Below are 15420 nucleotides of genomic sequence, written 5' to 3'. Positions count from 1 at the left end.
ACATAAACCATGGTTGCCATGCCTCCGTGTGTCTGGTCCCCCTCCCCACCAACGAAGCAGGAACACCTCCGCCGCCTGAATGTCCTTTACCCTGTTAATCAACTCTTCACTAGTAGGAACCTCAGATCACTTCCAATATACCTGTATGAGGGACTTAGCCGCGTTTAGTAAGTGGCGTAAGATTGATTTCTTATAGAGTGTGATAGGTTGTGATGATATATAACAAGAAAACGAGAGAGCGAGAAGTGGAATAGTGCTAAGTTTCTATAGGGAAGGCAGCACACCTAAACAGGTTAATCTCTCCTAAAAACCCAAAAGAAATAAATAGAAATACAAAACAATAGGGTGCGCCAAGGGATTGGGGTTAAGAATGACTAAAGATAAAACAAATAAAATTAAACAGAATATACACTGATCTATGATAGTGTATATAAAAGGAACAAATAAAAAAGTGCAAGATAAAATACAATAGTATGGATACGTCTGTAAGGGTTTGCCTGTATCTTCAGATAAGTGTACCATCCAGATTTTCAAAATCCAGGAACATAAAAGAGAGAAGAGAAGAACTTCAATAGTGCAATATGTACAAAATAAGGTAAAAACTTGAATAAAAAGAAGTCCAAATTACCTACTCACATGGAATAGAGCTAAAACCAGCCCTAGTATAAATAGATATAGGGATAGAAGTAAGTAAGAGGAAAGTATGGTCCCCTTCCGAGGAGCCCGAGCCCCACCCCCAGTACCTCCCCCACTGCACCGGAGACTAGAGTACCTTATTGATCACCTGCCATGAACATAAACCATGGTTGCCATGCCTCCGCGTGTCTGGTCCCCCTCCCCACCAACGAAGCATGGAACGCCTCAGCCGCCTGAATGTCCTTGACCCTTTTAATCAACTCTTCACTAGTAGGAACCTCAGATCACTTCCAATAGACCTGTATGAGGGACTTAGCCGCGTTTAGTAAGTGGCGTAAGATTTATTTTTTCTTATAGAATGAGATAGGTTGTGATGATATGTAACAAGAAAACGAGAGAGCGAGAAGTGGAATAACGCTAAGTTTCTATAGGGAAGGCAGCACACCTAAACAGGTTGATCTCTCCTAAAAACGCAAAATAAATAAATAGAAATACAAAACAATCGGGCGCGCCAAGGGATTTGGGTTAAGAATGACTATAGATAAAACAAATAAAATTAAACAGAATATACACTGACCTATGATAGTGTATATAAAAGGAACAAACAAATAGTATAAAGCGCTTGCAGTAGATATGATCCCCCACTTCAGGGATATTGATGGAAGATATTGATCAGCGGATGTCTTAACAGCAGGATATATGAGAAAATAAAAAAAGTGCAACAATAGTGCTCTCTGTATAAAATGTATAAAACCAGGAGTAAAAATAAATAGGTTGTACTCACATTTAACTGAGCAGATAGCCCGCTCAGTGTAATCAGCAGAGGTGGTATAATCCCCACCTGGGATACTTGGTGAGGTCCTCAATGGAAAGATATAAAAAAAAACTGCAGTTTTCTCTTCTGCTGCCTTTGCAAGCTCTCCCTTTATAACCCAGCCCAGTATTTCTGTGTCCAATCACAGACTTCCCACTACAGCTCAATGAAAAGACTTGTTAAGTCAGGTGCTCTGGACAATTGCTGACTCTTGATTTCAGCTTCATTGAGCTAATGAAATCAGAAAGTAACATGACTTGTTGTCTGCTTGAAAGCAAGCTGATATAACAAGGCTAATTTATAAGAGTGTCAGTTTCTATAAAAAAATCTGCACTTTTTGCAAAATGAAAAAAAGAGGACACACCCTTCACACCTAAAGTTTTTCAAAAAGCTAGAGTTTTTTATGGGTCTGTGACACTTTAAGGGGTCAAACCATTTTGCAATGCTTTAATCCCGAACATGGGGCTCTTGTGGTGCTATTGCCCCTGGCTTCCTTCCTCTCTGCATTTATTTTGTGAGGAAGGTATAGCTAGGGAGCCACTGAACTTAAATTATCAAAACAAATAGACACTTCTTTGCAAAACAGATCTAAATAAACAACAAAAACCCAAGGATGTACTCAATTTCCTTCTCCTTATATATAGGCATAAATGTATAATTAGCTTAGCTTAATTTCAATATAGTGATACCATTTCTTCTATCTTAGAAGCCATGCAAGAGTATTAAAACTGTCAGCAGGTTTGTTAAATAAATAGTCACTTGGCCTTGTCATTAGTGATGTCGCGAACATAAAATTTTCCGTTCGCGAATGGCGAACGCGAATTTCCGCAAATGTTCGCGAACGGGCGAACCGCCATAGACTTCAATAGGCAGGCAAATTTTAAAACCCACAGGGACTCTTTCTGGCCACAATAGTGATGGAAAAATTGTTTCAAGGGGACTAACACCTGGACTGTGGCATGCCGGAGGGGGATCCATGGCAAAACTCCCGTGGAAAATGACATAGTTGATGCAGAGTCTGGTTTTAATCCATAAAGGGCAAAAATCACCTAACATTCCTAAATTGTTTGCAATAACGTGCTTTAAAACATCAGGTATGATGTTGTATCGATCAGGTAGTGTAAGGGTTACGCCCGCTTCACAGTGACAGACCAAACTCCCCTTTTAACGCACCGCAAACAACCGCAAACAACCGCAAACAGTACATTTGCACAACCGCAAACTCCCCATTTGCACAAGGTTGGATACCAACCTAGCCATGTCCCGTTCCTTGTCCTCACTGATGTCATTGAAGGTCTCTTCCTCCACCCAGCCACGTACAACACCAAGGGTCCCCGAAAGGTGACAACAAGCCCCCTGTATTTTTTTTTTAATGTACACTACTGTTACACCAGATATGAGAAGCACTGGTGTGACACTGTGCCCTGGCAGGCCCTGAAACGCACACGTGTGAAGGAAACTGACTGCTATTATATTACAGTCAAAAAAGTTTTTTTTTTTTTTTTAAATGCCAGGTATTGTGACACCAGATATGAGTGGTGGCACTGGGCAAGTGGGCACAGTATACGCTGTGAGCCTGACACACACACTGGCAGGCAGGCAACTGCAATTAGATTACACAGGAAAAAAAAAAAGCAGACTGATGTTCCAGCCCAAAAAAGGCTTTTTGGGGTGCTGTCCTTACAGCAGAGATCAGATGAGTCCTTCAGGACTGTAGTGGACACTGAATACACTAGCCTAGCTATCGATTTCCCTATTAAATCAGCAGCAGCTACACTGTCCCTCCTCTCACTAAGAATGCAGCTTCCGGGGGGCGGGGCCTAGCTGTCATGGAGGAAAGACGCACTTCGTGTGAGCTCCCTCAATATCTCACTTTAAGCAGCTATCAACAAGCGAATTTCACCCCAGAAGGGGATGACCCAGCAATGTTGCTCCTACCTGACCAACCCGACATGCTTAATAGCGGTCAGCAACTCGACAGAGTCTTACCTCCGCGTGGCAAGTGTGGCCTGGTGCTCACCGGGCGGGAGAGGCGGCCGATCTACCGATCCTGGGATGCCCAGTGGCAGCTACTTCACGGCAGGAGCTCCGTTACCCCCCCTCGGACCGGTGGGGGTTATCCCGGTCCACCCCTGAGAGGCTGTCTGGAGCTAATGGACGCACAGAGCACAGCCGCCCAGGCTGACATACTCATCTGCGACTCTCCCAATATGGCGGCAGCCGCGTGTCCTTCTGGTACCAGCAAAGCATGTCAGGATATGGAGTCTAAGCTGGACAGACTCTTTAATCAATTTTGGAAGCAAATAACAAGCAGGAAGCCCCAACAAGCTCCACCACAGCCCCAACAAGCTCCACCACAGCTAAGCGAAGCAGTCCCCATTAAAATCCGCCTACGCAAAAGGCGTCGAAGACGGGACCGGAGGCACAAACAGAAATGCAGAGCCTGCCCCACGTCAAGCAATCGCCTCCACCTTAAGCCACCACAATTCCGCACCGGACGTGAAGCACCACCGGGACAGATCCGACCACCCGACAAAACAAGCTTCCACCACCATAAGCCGTGAACCCGGCACTCAGCCAGAGACTTGCCTTTGTTGTTCCATGTATTAGGGACTCCCAGGGTCTGCACCTGGCGCCTAGAAGGGATCGGATGAGCACAAGCAGTAAACAGCAGCCTGCCAAGCATGTCCCACTATAGCCGATCCTCCACACCATGCCTTTGATCACATGAACTGCTCTCTGCACATTAACTAATCGTAAAGTAGCAAGCGTTTAAACATGTCATTATTTCACCTCCTAAAGAGTTTATTGTTGTAGTTCCTTACATGCCTTTACCTTAACCGTTCATGTATTATGTTATTCACTAGTCTCATCTCATGGGGCAACTCACACTTGATTTATAACTAGTGGTGGAGCTGCTGATATAAATACACAGTTGATAACGTGCAAGCTACTCCCTAAACATGACAGCCATCTTTCACAACAATGTACTGCTATATACTCATACCCTCAGTGCAACTAGCCATGATATACACACGTTCAGCCTAGCATGCTCAAATATAACACACTTCTTTCTAAAAAAACAAACAAAAAAAGAATAAAAAAAAAAAGAATGCAGCTTCCGAATGAATCTAAAATGGATGCAGTCCAGGAGGTGGGAGGGTCTGGGAGGGAGGGTCTGCTGCTGATTGGCTGGAATGTGTCTGCTGACTGTGAGGTACAGGGTCAAAGTTTACTCAATGAGGACGAATAGGGGGCGGACCAAATATCGCATATGTTCGCCATCCGTGGCGAACGCGAATAAGCTATGTTCACCAGGAACTATTCGCTGGCGAACTATTCGGGACATCTCTAGTCAGGATAGATGCCTCTGGAATGGGAGGTACGGGTTGAGATGGACGCATACCAGTGTCTCAGGGGCCAAATAAGCATTTCTGGACAAAAGTGTCTGATGGGCCTGGGCAATCTGGTCCATACGCTGATCCTGTTCTTAAAATCTTGCCTCATAGGAGGCCATTTGCTGTCCTAAACCTGCAGGGCCCATGGTCCTATCATAATGTCATGATGTAATACCCCAACACGCAGAGTTTAGGATAGCAAGGGACAAGACTAGGATATAACTTATTACCTGGACTTAGAATGGCCAGACTAAACGTCAGACAGAGATAAAGCGTAATCAGAAACGAGACTAGGTCATGGTAACAGAGAGACTACAAAAACGAGAACAAGCCAGAGTCAGGTAGATGGTAATCAGTCACACGGGCAAACAAAACAGGAAAGGGTTAAAGATAAATTCAGAGTCAAGAACAAAGCCATGGTCAATACCAAAATAAACAAAATAGATCAAGGAACGCACTAAAGGGTACTGACACAGAAACCAAGATAGGACAAAGTGGATAGGGCTAGGGAAGTTTAAATATCCTTTAACATTTGATTGTCCCACGTCATGCGTACGCACCCAAAACGTTCGTGTGTGGGGGTGCTGGAATGACGTGGGCCAATGGGAGCCTGAATCAACTTTTGGCTCCCACTGCCCCTTTAAGAGCGAGCTCATGACTTGAGACGTGCTCCTAGTGCCAGGCGGGCCACGTGACCGCGGCTAAGTCAGAAGAGGAGATCAAGCCGCATGCGGCTCGTGTGAAGGCAGGAGTGATCCAGCCACGCGCGGCTCAAGCTTAGGAGCCAGGTCGGTCCCAGGATAAGGTAAATACAGCCACAACCACTTATCCCAATCACACACCTTTCCTAACGTCCTATCCCATTAAAAGCATATTACCGCGTATTTAATAAAACAGATAGACCCCCTACTTCATCCAGGTTACCGATCGATGGTTCGATATTCTGAGCCCTCTCTGATTTACTGTACACGACTATTCGATATTCCCACAAATTTTATATAGCATTTTATGTTTGTTTGAGACCACCTTAAAAATATTGGATATCGCTAAAAATCATGATCACTATATACTTTCTCTACAAACCTGTAAAACGAACCAAACTACTCATCCATCCGCTATACCACTTTATCCCACCTAGAACTAGTGCCCAGTTAAAATACTTGACTCTTACTTACCCACACTCAGTCATGCCACACACATTTCACCACTACTCTCACTGAATCCCACTGACTACGGCTAAATTCATCTTCTACATCAGAACACTACTCCAAAGATTGGGTTGTATCCATGTCTCTGGTCTTTCATTTAGAATAGGGGCAGCTTCGGTCTCCTTCAACATTGACACTCCAGTGCATATTATTAATAGATTGGGCAGATGGAAATCCTCAGTCTACAACCGATATATATTCCTCATCCTGAGAAAGAAATGAGGAAAGCTTTTAAAAGTTTGGCTTTGTAAATTTGATGCAATAAGTGTGTTTTTCTTTAATACCTTTTCACCCTCTTTGCATGAACCCGATTTACATATATTACCAATATGTTTCTGAACATATATATTATATTATTCACTCACTCACTCACTCTCTGGGCCGGCCTAAGACATCATGCTGCCTAGGTCCAACGATAAATGACTATGGGGGATAATGTATAATAAACACAGGTTACTGACTATGGGGGGGGGGGGGTAATGTATAATAAACACAGGTTACTGGCTATGGAGGGATAATGTATAATAAACACAGGTTACTGGCTATGGGAGGATAATGTATAATAAACACAGGTTACTGGCTATGGCGGGATAATGCATAATAAACACAGGTTACTGGCTATGGGAGGATAATGTATAATAAACACAGGTTACTGGCTATGGGAGGATAATTTATAATAAACACAGGTTACTGGCTATGGGGGGATAATGTATAATAAACACAGGTTACTGGCTATGGGAGGGATAATGTATAATAAACACAGGTTACTGGCTATGGGGGGGGGGATAATGTATAATAAACACAGGTTACTGGCTATGGAGGGATAATGTATAATAAACACAGTTTACTGGCTATGGGAGGGATAATGTATAATAAACACATGTTACTGGCTATGGGGGGATAATTTATAATAAACACAGGTTACTGGCTATGGGGGGATAATGTATAATAAACACAGGTTACTGGCTATGGGAGGGATAATGTATAATAAACACAGGTTACTGGCTATGGGGGGGATAATGTATAATAAACACAGGTTACTGGCTATGGAGGGATAATGTATAATAAACACAGATTACTGGCTATGGGAGGGATAATGTATAATAAACACATGTTACTGGCTATGGGGGGATAATGTATAATAAACACAGGTTACTGGCTCTGGGGAGGATAATGTATAATAAACACAGGTTACTGGCTATGGGGGGATAATGTATAATAAACACAGGTTACTGGTTGTGGGAGGATAATGCATAATAAACACAGGTTACTGGCTATAGGGGATAATGTATAATAAACACAGGTTACTGGCTATGGCGGGATAATGCATAATAAACACAGGTTACTGGCTATGGGAGGATAATGTATAATAAACACAGGTTACTGGCTATGGGGGATAATGTATAATAAACACAGGTTGCTGGTTATGGGAGGGATAATGTATAACAAACACAGGTTACTGGTTGTGGGGGGATAATGTATAATAAACACAGGTTACTGGCTATGGGGGAGATAATGTATAATAAGCACAGGTTACTGGCTATGGGGGGATAATGTATAATAAACACAGGTTACTGGCTATGGGAGGATAATGTATAATAAACACAGGTTACTGGCTATGGGAGGATAATGTATAATAAACACAGGTTACTGACTATGGGGAGGATAATGTATAATAAACACAGGTTACTGGCTATGGGGGATAATGTATAATAAACACAGGTTACTGGCTATGGGGGGATAATGTATAATAAACACAAGTTACTGGCTATGGGGATAATGTATAATAAACACAGGTTACTGGCTATGGCGGGATAATGCATAATAAACACAGGTTACTGGCTATGGGAGGATAATGTATAATAAACACAGGTTACTGGCTATGGGGGATAATGTATAATAAACACAGGTTACTGGCTATGGCGGGATAATGCATAATAAACACAGGTTACTGGCTATGGGAGGATAATGTATAATAAACACAGGTTACTGGCTATGGGGGATAATGTATAATAAACACAGGTTGCTGGTTATGGGAGGGATAATGTATAACAAACACAGGTTACTGGTTGTGGGGGGATAATGTATAATAAACACAGGTTACTGGCTATGGGGGAGATAATGTATAATAAGCACAGGTTACTGGCTATGGGGGGATAATGTATAATAAACACAGGTTACTGGCTATGGGAGGATAATGTATAATAAACACAGGTTACTGGCTATGGGAGGATAATGTATAATAAACACAGGTTACTGACTATGGGGAGGATAATGTATAATAAACACAGGTTACTGGCTATGGGGGATAATGTATAATAAACACAGGTTACTGGCTATGGGGGGATAATGTATAATAAACACAAGTTACTGGCTATGGGGATAATGTATAATAAACACAGGTTACTGGCTATGGGGGATACTGTATAATAAACACAGGTTACTGGCTATGGAGGATAATGTATAATAAACACAAACACACAAAAAAAAATAATAATAAAAAAAAGAATGCAGCTTCAGAATTAATCTAAATTGTATGCTGTCTAGGAGGTGGGAGGGTCTGGGAGGGAGGGTCTGCTGCTGATTGGCTGGAATGTGTCTGCTGACTGTGAGGTACAGGGTCAAAGTTTACTCAATGACGAATAGGGGGCGGACCGAGCATCGCATATGTTCGCCATCCATGGCGAACGCGAACAAGCTATGTTCGCCAGGAACTATTCGCCAGCGAACCGTTCGGGAAATCACTACTTGTCATTGTAAGCTTCAGCATATATTATATTGCCACTTAAATAATAAGATTTGCATAAAATGTTCATTGTCCGCAGCCTGTAATAACTGATTGAAGCCCTATAAATATACAATAAATTTACAATGCAATAGCTCTTGTCACTTCTGATGACAGTCAATCTGCACTAATGGAAAATTAAAAATGCCATTATATAGCACATAAATTAACCCTTTTTCGATTTTTTTTAACATAAACAGGTATGCTGTTGTAATATACCAAAAAGATTTTTAACTTGAAGATATTCTTGTTACATTCCAGAAAGCCATTATGACTCTTATGATACTAATAGTGGAATAATATGTGTATTTATAAAACAATAAGCAATAATTTATATGCCAACAGAACTGCACCTTCCATGGGGCAATATTTTAAAATATAGGATAACCTACTAATGGGCTGCAGGTTAGAAGCGAAATAATGCATTTAGTGCACAGCTGCACTTCCCAGGGCTTTGGCATGGGAAAGATACTTAAAAAGGGGACCTTAATTAATCCACCTAGACCCTTGACTAAATATTAGTGGATGTTGGGATTTGTGTTCCATAACACAACATACATATATGTTGGTACACACCCATGTGTTTAACTGTTCTCCACATACTATAGCCCAGGAAATGGGAGAGGGGCAGAGCCAATCCTGGTTGAGTGCAGTCTGCTCAGGTGCTCTGTAGATAGGCAAGGTGTGTAGTGCTAGGCTCCTCCCCCTGTCTTAGGCTCTACCCTCTTGTGGTCGGCAATGTATCTCAGCTTGTTAGCCTGTACAAAGCACCCACCCAGGATCGGCTCTGGAGAAGGGAGTGAGGACCAGTCACGTTCATAAAAAGTCATGCTAAAATTATGTAGAGTCAAAGAGCACTCTAAGCACCAAAGCTATTGCATCTTAATGAACTGGTTTTGGTGCATAGGCTCTCTCTTTTGTCAGACAATGTACAACATTGCTATTTTTTAGGAAACCCATGGTTTACTTTATTTGTCCAGGAGCACGCTTCTAATAGCTGTTATACTGACTGCTAATACAGACTCATACTCCTTAAGACTTTTAAAAGTCTTCACAGTTGGTGTCCTCATGCAAAGCGTAATTATGACAAATACATCTACGGAGGACATTAGAAGCACATGATTGATGGAGTGCTGAACTGCCACACTTGTGCCATGTGTACCTAGTGCTTTTTTAGGAGAAGCATTGAATTAAACAAAAGTTATCATAATGGTTACATTTGAGTCTGGAGATGGAGCAACTGCAGAGAGGAGATTTGTCTGAGTCTAGAAAGAATATGGTGAAACGTTTTTTAAAGAAATATTACCCTATTTATATTCCTTTTTGAGATTACCTCCAGGAAACCAGGAGATAACTTCTATATTCCTTACAAATCGGTCAAGAGGGAAGGGGTTGCCCATATGGACCCAAAAGTTTTTTCCACCGGAACTAGGTCTTACAAATCTGTCATATGTGATTGTTCCATCGTTATGTTTTTTCCCCCAAACAAATTCTTTATTTAGAGTTGTACACATTTTAAAGTACAAACAGTGAGTAAACTTATCAGTAAGACAGGTAATACTGAACAGTACATTGAGTTAAGTGTAATTCAAGGTACAGCCATTTATGGGAACAGTAACGGGTTGGTGGTAATAGTGAAGGGTAGTAGATCTTTGTCTTGATCTTTCGGATTGTTAGGGTTTTTAATCATATTGCATACATTTTTGCACTATTTTAGATGTATTGTTGCTTAAAGATAAACATCCAAATTTATAGAAGATTTTCTACGGATAAGTTTTTTAGCTTTGAGTTGTGATTTATTTATATAAAATATCACATGCACTAAATATATAGTGCTCCACTGTACATATCTGTTTATGTTGTATGTTTATGTTGTAGAATAAAAGGAGTCCATGCATCTAAATACTAAATCATAAAGCTAAACGGAGCACTCTTTTACTAAAATACATACATTTATTTAAACATTTGAGTGTCCCTTTAAAGCTGCTGGTTTCTAGGAGATACTTCGGTGGAAGAGGATAAGGACATGTAAGAAAATGTTGGCAACATTTATCAGTACATGAACAGAATTGCAGGGATATGAATGAGGTCCCTGTCTGCAGAACAAACAGCAGGTTACACTTAAGGATATTCTTGCCTGAACACAGAGGAATAAATCAACTCGACTGAGAAACAGATTGACTCCTCTGCTGCCAGCAGAGATATTTAAGCAAGAATATCGTTAAAATCTGTCCTTCTCGAGATACTTAAGGGAAGATTTGGGAATCCATGCATTATCAACCTTGTTACTCAGTGCAGGAGTGCTGCTGTAGCACAATCATTTTATAAATGTAACCCTTGGTACCATGATAAATGCCAAGAAAAATGTGCGATTTCTGGCAGAATACACGATGCCCTGTTCATTTATGCTTATTTATTTTCGTCAGTTAATTAAACCAGATTACTGTGTATGCTCATGAGAAATTTCACATTCTGGCTTGAAAACCTGTCTAGTTGGCGCCCCCTTATCCTCTTAATCAGTAACAATACTGGGTAACTGGTCGTTCCAAGCCGGACTTCAATTCTTATTGCTCATTAGCTGAGGATGACATGAGTTGGAGTTCAGCAACATTTGCAGTGCCATTGTAAGCCAGCCTTGAAATGTAGATTCATGCAAAGCAATATAAATGAATATTTTAACAGCAGTCAGAGTAACTAATGAGATAAAGGTCAAATTATCATTGACTTATGGTCAACAAATTATATAGTAATAATAAAATTCACATGCGGGGCTATGTTAGTTTTTGCACAGTCATGTAGTATATCTTTAAATAGAAAACTGGCTCATAAATATTAATATAATAAGCACACCTAAGCATATATTCGAACCAGGGGTACCAAAAATGTAGATCCCCAGATGTTGTGGAAACACACCTCTCATGGTGCTTTGCATGCCTTTAGAATGTCTTTAGAATGACAAAACAACATGGAACTTTGTAGTTTTAAAACATCTGTGGATCTACCGTTTTGGGCACCCCTGCATTTATACCTTTATTAAAACAGCATTAAGCAAAATTGTGCACAATGGATAAGCATTTCAGTCTCTAATTCAGACTTCTATAAAGTCTAGACAGAAGTCAGAATTAGGGACTGAAACATTGATCCATTCTATGCATTTTTACTCGATGCTAAAGAAGGTGATTATTTCCTGCCTTAAGTCCTGTGTGTGCTTTCCTTCTTATGGCCGGAGATTTTTCTCCAGGGCAAAAACCTTGAATAGACATCGGACGTATATATATATATATATATATATACATATATATATATATATATATATATATATACAATAAACAATACACAAAATCCAGCGCACTCTCCTATCTACTAAACAGCAACTTCAATGTTGACAGATTTTATTAGTTTTTAAAAGTTTTTTTAAAAACACCTAATCTAGGCAAAAAATAATAATGGGGATTTAGTTACATTATATGATCATACATTGCATAAGCCTGCGACAACGTCAATGTACCCCATCTTTGGCAGGTCCTACTCTCACAGTCTAATGTCTGCTCTTATGAGATTAAACCACTTACTTGGGAAAAAATTCCATCTGAGGCTCTCTGCAGTACAAGGCTAAATAGGGACCTGAGATGAGGCACCTGTATATATATTTTAAAAAAATAATAATAAAAAATAAATTATATATATATATATATAAAAAATTATATATATATATATATATATATATATATATATATATATATTGCAAATGGCAAAGCAATAACAATGTAATGTACAATTATCATACCACCCTAGGCAGTTATTTCTCTTTAGTCACTAATCCCTTCCTCTCTCTTGTCACTACTTGTGCATTCTAGAAGGGAACATATTCAGGGTGAATTTCGATCCAACAGCTCAGCTGTCTTAAGTGGATACCAAGGTGAATTTTAATTTACACTCAATGTGTTTTCTATTGTTTGCCACAAAATATCGAAAGAATAACTGATACAAACTATTTAGCGTCCAACTTAATATTCCAGGAGCACTATAACCGTATTCAACTGGCTGCTCAGTATAAAACTTAACAGGTTTAATGGTAATTGAAGCAAATGAATTTAATTGACATTCACATAACAAAACTCAGTCCAAGTACGAAAAAAGAAAGCAGATATAATTGATGGCACTGTGCAGCACATAAATGCTACCTAAGAGTATATTTAATGATGCTTCTTTTTTTTATTTTATTTTTTATAAAAGGTCAGACAATCAATAGTTTGGTGCTTTTAATTGGTTTTGTAAGGTAAAAGAACAATGCTTGAGAATCTTTTAAATCTTACTCTTATTGTGTGCAAATTCGTATACTTGTTCTCATATTACAACAATGCATTTTTGCATATATTTAGATTTGCTGAATGTAAATACAGTGCGCTATGGGTATTAGAGCACTTATATTACTGCAATATTCTATTACATTAACAAACAGAGCAATAAAACTCTTTTATGTTAAATATTGTTCAAAATTATTTAAGATGCATTTAAACATTTTTATTTTTTTTAATATAAGCCAATTAAAGCTCACTTTAAATATTGTTCTGCTTTTAAAACCCATACAATGCTCCTGGGGTAAGCAATATTTTTCAGGTTTCATCTTCAGTGTTTTATGTTTTGCTTATTGTTAGTAATAGTAACCAGATGGCGTCTTTAGGCATACGGTATGTTTGGTGTAAGTGATTTATTACCTTTTTTAATTTGCAGTTTTTTTTTTTTTTTTAGAAACCTTTCCACTTCTAAATTATTGTTGTTGAAGTTAATCACGTATCCTCATTAATTGGAGAATATTTATTCTGCTAATTTGTATTACAATTCGGGTTGCTAATGCGTGCGCACTAGCCTTCCAATGCTTTCCAATGGGAGGTGGGGAGACAGCAGAGAGAGCAGTAAATTACCATTTTAACCCTTACATTGGGGGCAGTCACCTAAACAGTGAGTAGGACAATATAACATTTGGAATGCACATTTGTATTTCTAATACTGTAGTGTCCTTTAATATGTAGAAATGATCATCCAAACAAAATCATGTTAAAAAAATACAATTTAAACTGGATTGGCATTGTTCTTAAGGATCACATGTCTACAGTAAAAACTAATGCTCTGATAAATGGGCGCATACTACTTTACTTGTCCATTTATAAACCATCGTGTTCCTCATTTGGGAAAGAAACAAGTAAAAAAGTGTATTTATTGCAAAAACTTTGCATATCAAAACTTATTACTATCACCCCAAAATAGAAAAGAAACAGACTACAATTGCCAGAATCACCTACTCAAGGTCTAGGAAGGCACGAAAATGGACACTGTAAAAGGGTCTTTAGGATCCTTCGTGGAACTTGGAGAATTATGTAGAAATGCATATTTTATGTTGAAATTTGCAGAATGTTTACTAAAATGTAGAAAATTTTCTTTTGGTTGATTTATCAGTGAAAAACATCACGTTTTACTTAAAATGCTTAAGTGAGGTCCATTATGTTTCCTTTAAAAAAATATGAAACATTTTAATTGAAATATTCTTGTTATGCTATTAGTAACATTATTGAATTTCTTATTGTTTATTAATCTTTTACAAAACATATACAAGACACACACAAAGGGTTAATCAAAGACAAACAAGAATATGACATTATTGACATCAATAAAAAAAACAATGAGACAACTATATGCTTTTTAATATGCTGTTTCATTATTTGTAAAACCATCCATGTGCACAAAATAATGATTTGCATATAAATAGAAATTAAATTCTTAATTGAATATATTTGCTTAAACTACTCAACCAAACGCAAATGTAGGGAAACAAAGGATCTTATATTTCTATGTAAATTATTTTAAATGTATCTGTATTTTCAACTGTTTGGCAAAGCAAAGTACATTTAAAAAAGGAAAAATACACGTTAATTAAATTTGCTTACATGGTGTTACTACATGGGATTATGAAGCATATGGGTATCTCCCTACTAGTTGTGTTGGCCATCCAATTAAGTATCAAGATAATGTTAGCTTAATTAAGTATTTTTGGTGTATAGATCAAGCCCCTCCCATCTCATTGCTGAATTCTTTGCCATTTACAGTTAACTTCTTAAGGACACATGACATGTGTGACATATCATGATTCCCTTTTATTCCAGAAGTTTGGTCCTTAAGGGGTTAAATCACTTGTGTTTATGTTTATGTAGCTACCTTAGCTGTAACTCACACAGCCTGCATTACAAAATGGCAATTCCTCCTATTTTGACTGACTTTAAAAGTTGTAATTTTCCTTTTTTGGTTTAATTTTGGCATCCATGTGAGGATCAGAGAGTTTATGTGGTTTCAGCCAGGAAGAAAGTATTGGGATTTATGCAGAAAAAACGGTCTAAAGTACCAGACGTGTGTCAGTCGCTATAGAAACCAGTGGAACTAGCAGGCGCATTGCATTGGGGACTACACCCCTTTTTCCATGTTTGTGCCAATTTTCAGAATAAACACTATTCATACATAACTACCATTATATAATATACTCTGAATGCATAATGAAGTCACCTGTAAAATGTTGGTTGTCAGCTC

Source organism: Pelobates fuscus, chromosome 10 (genome assembly GCF_036172605.1).
Source record: "Pelobates fuscus isolate aPelFus1 chromosome 10, aPelFus1.pri, whole genome shotgun sequence".
NCBI lineage: Eukaryota > Metazoa > Chordata > Amphibia > Anura > Pelobatidae > Pelobates > Pelobates fuscus.
Note: the sequence above shows the minus strand (reverse complement) of the source record.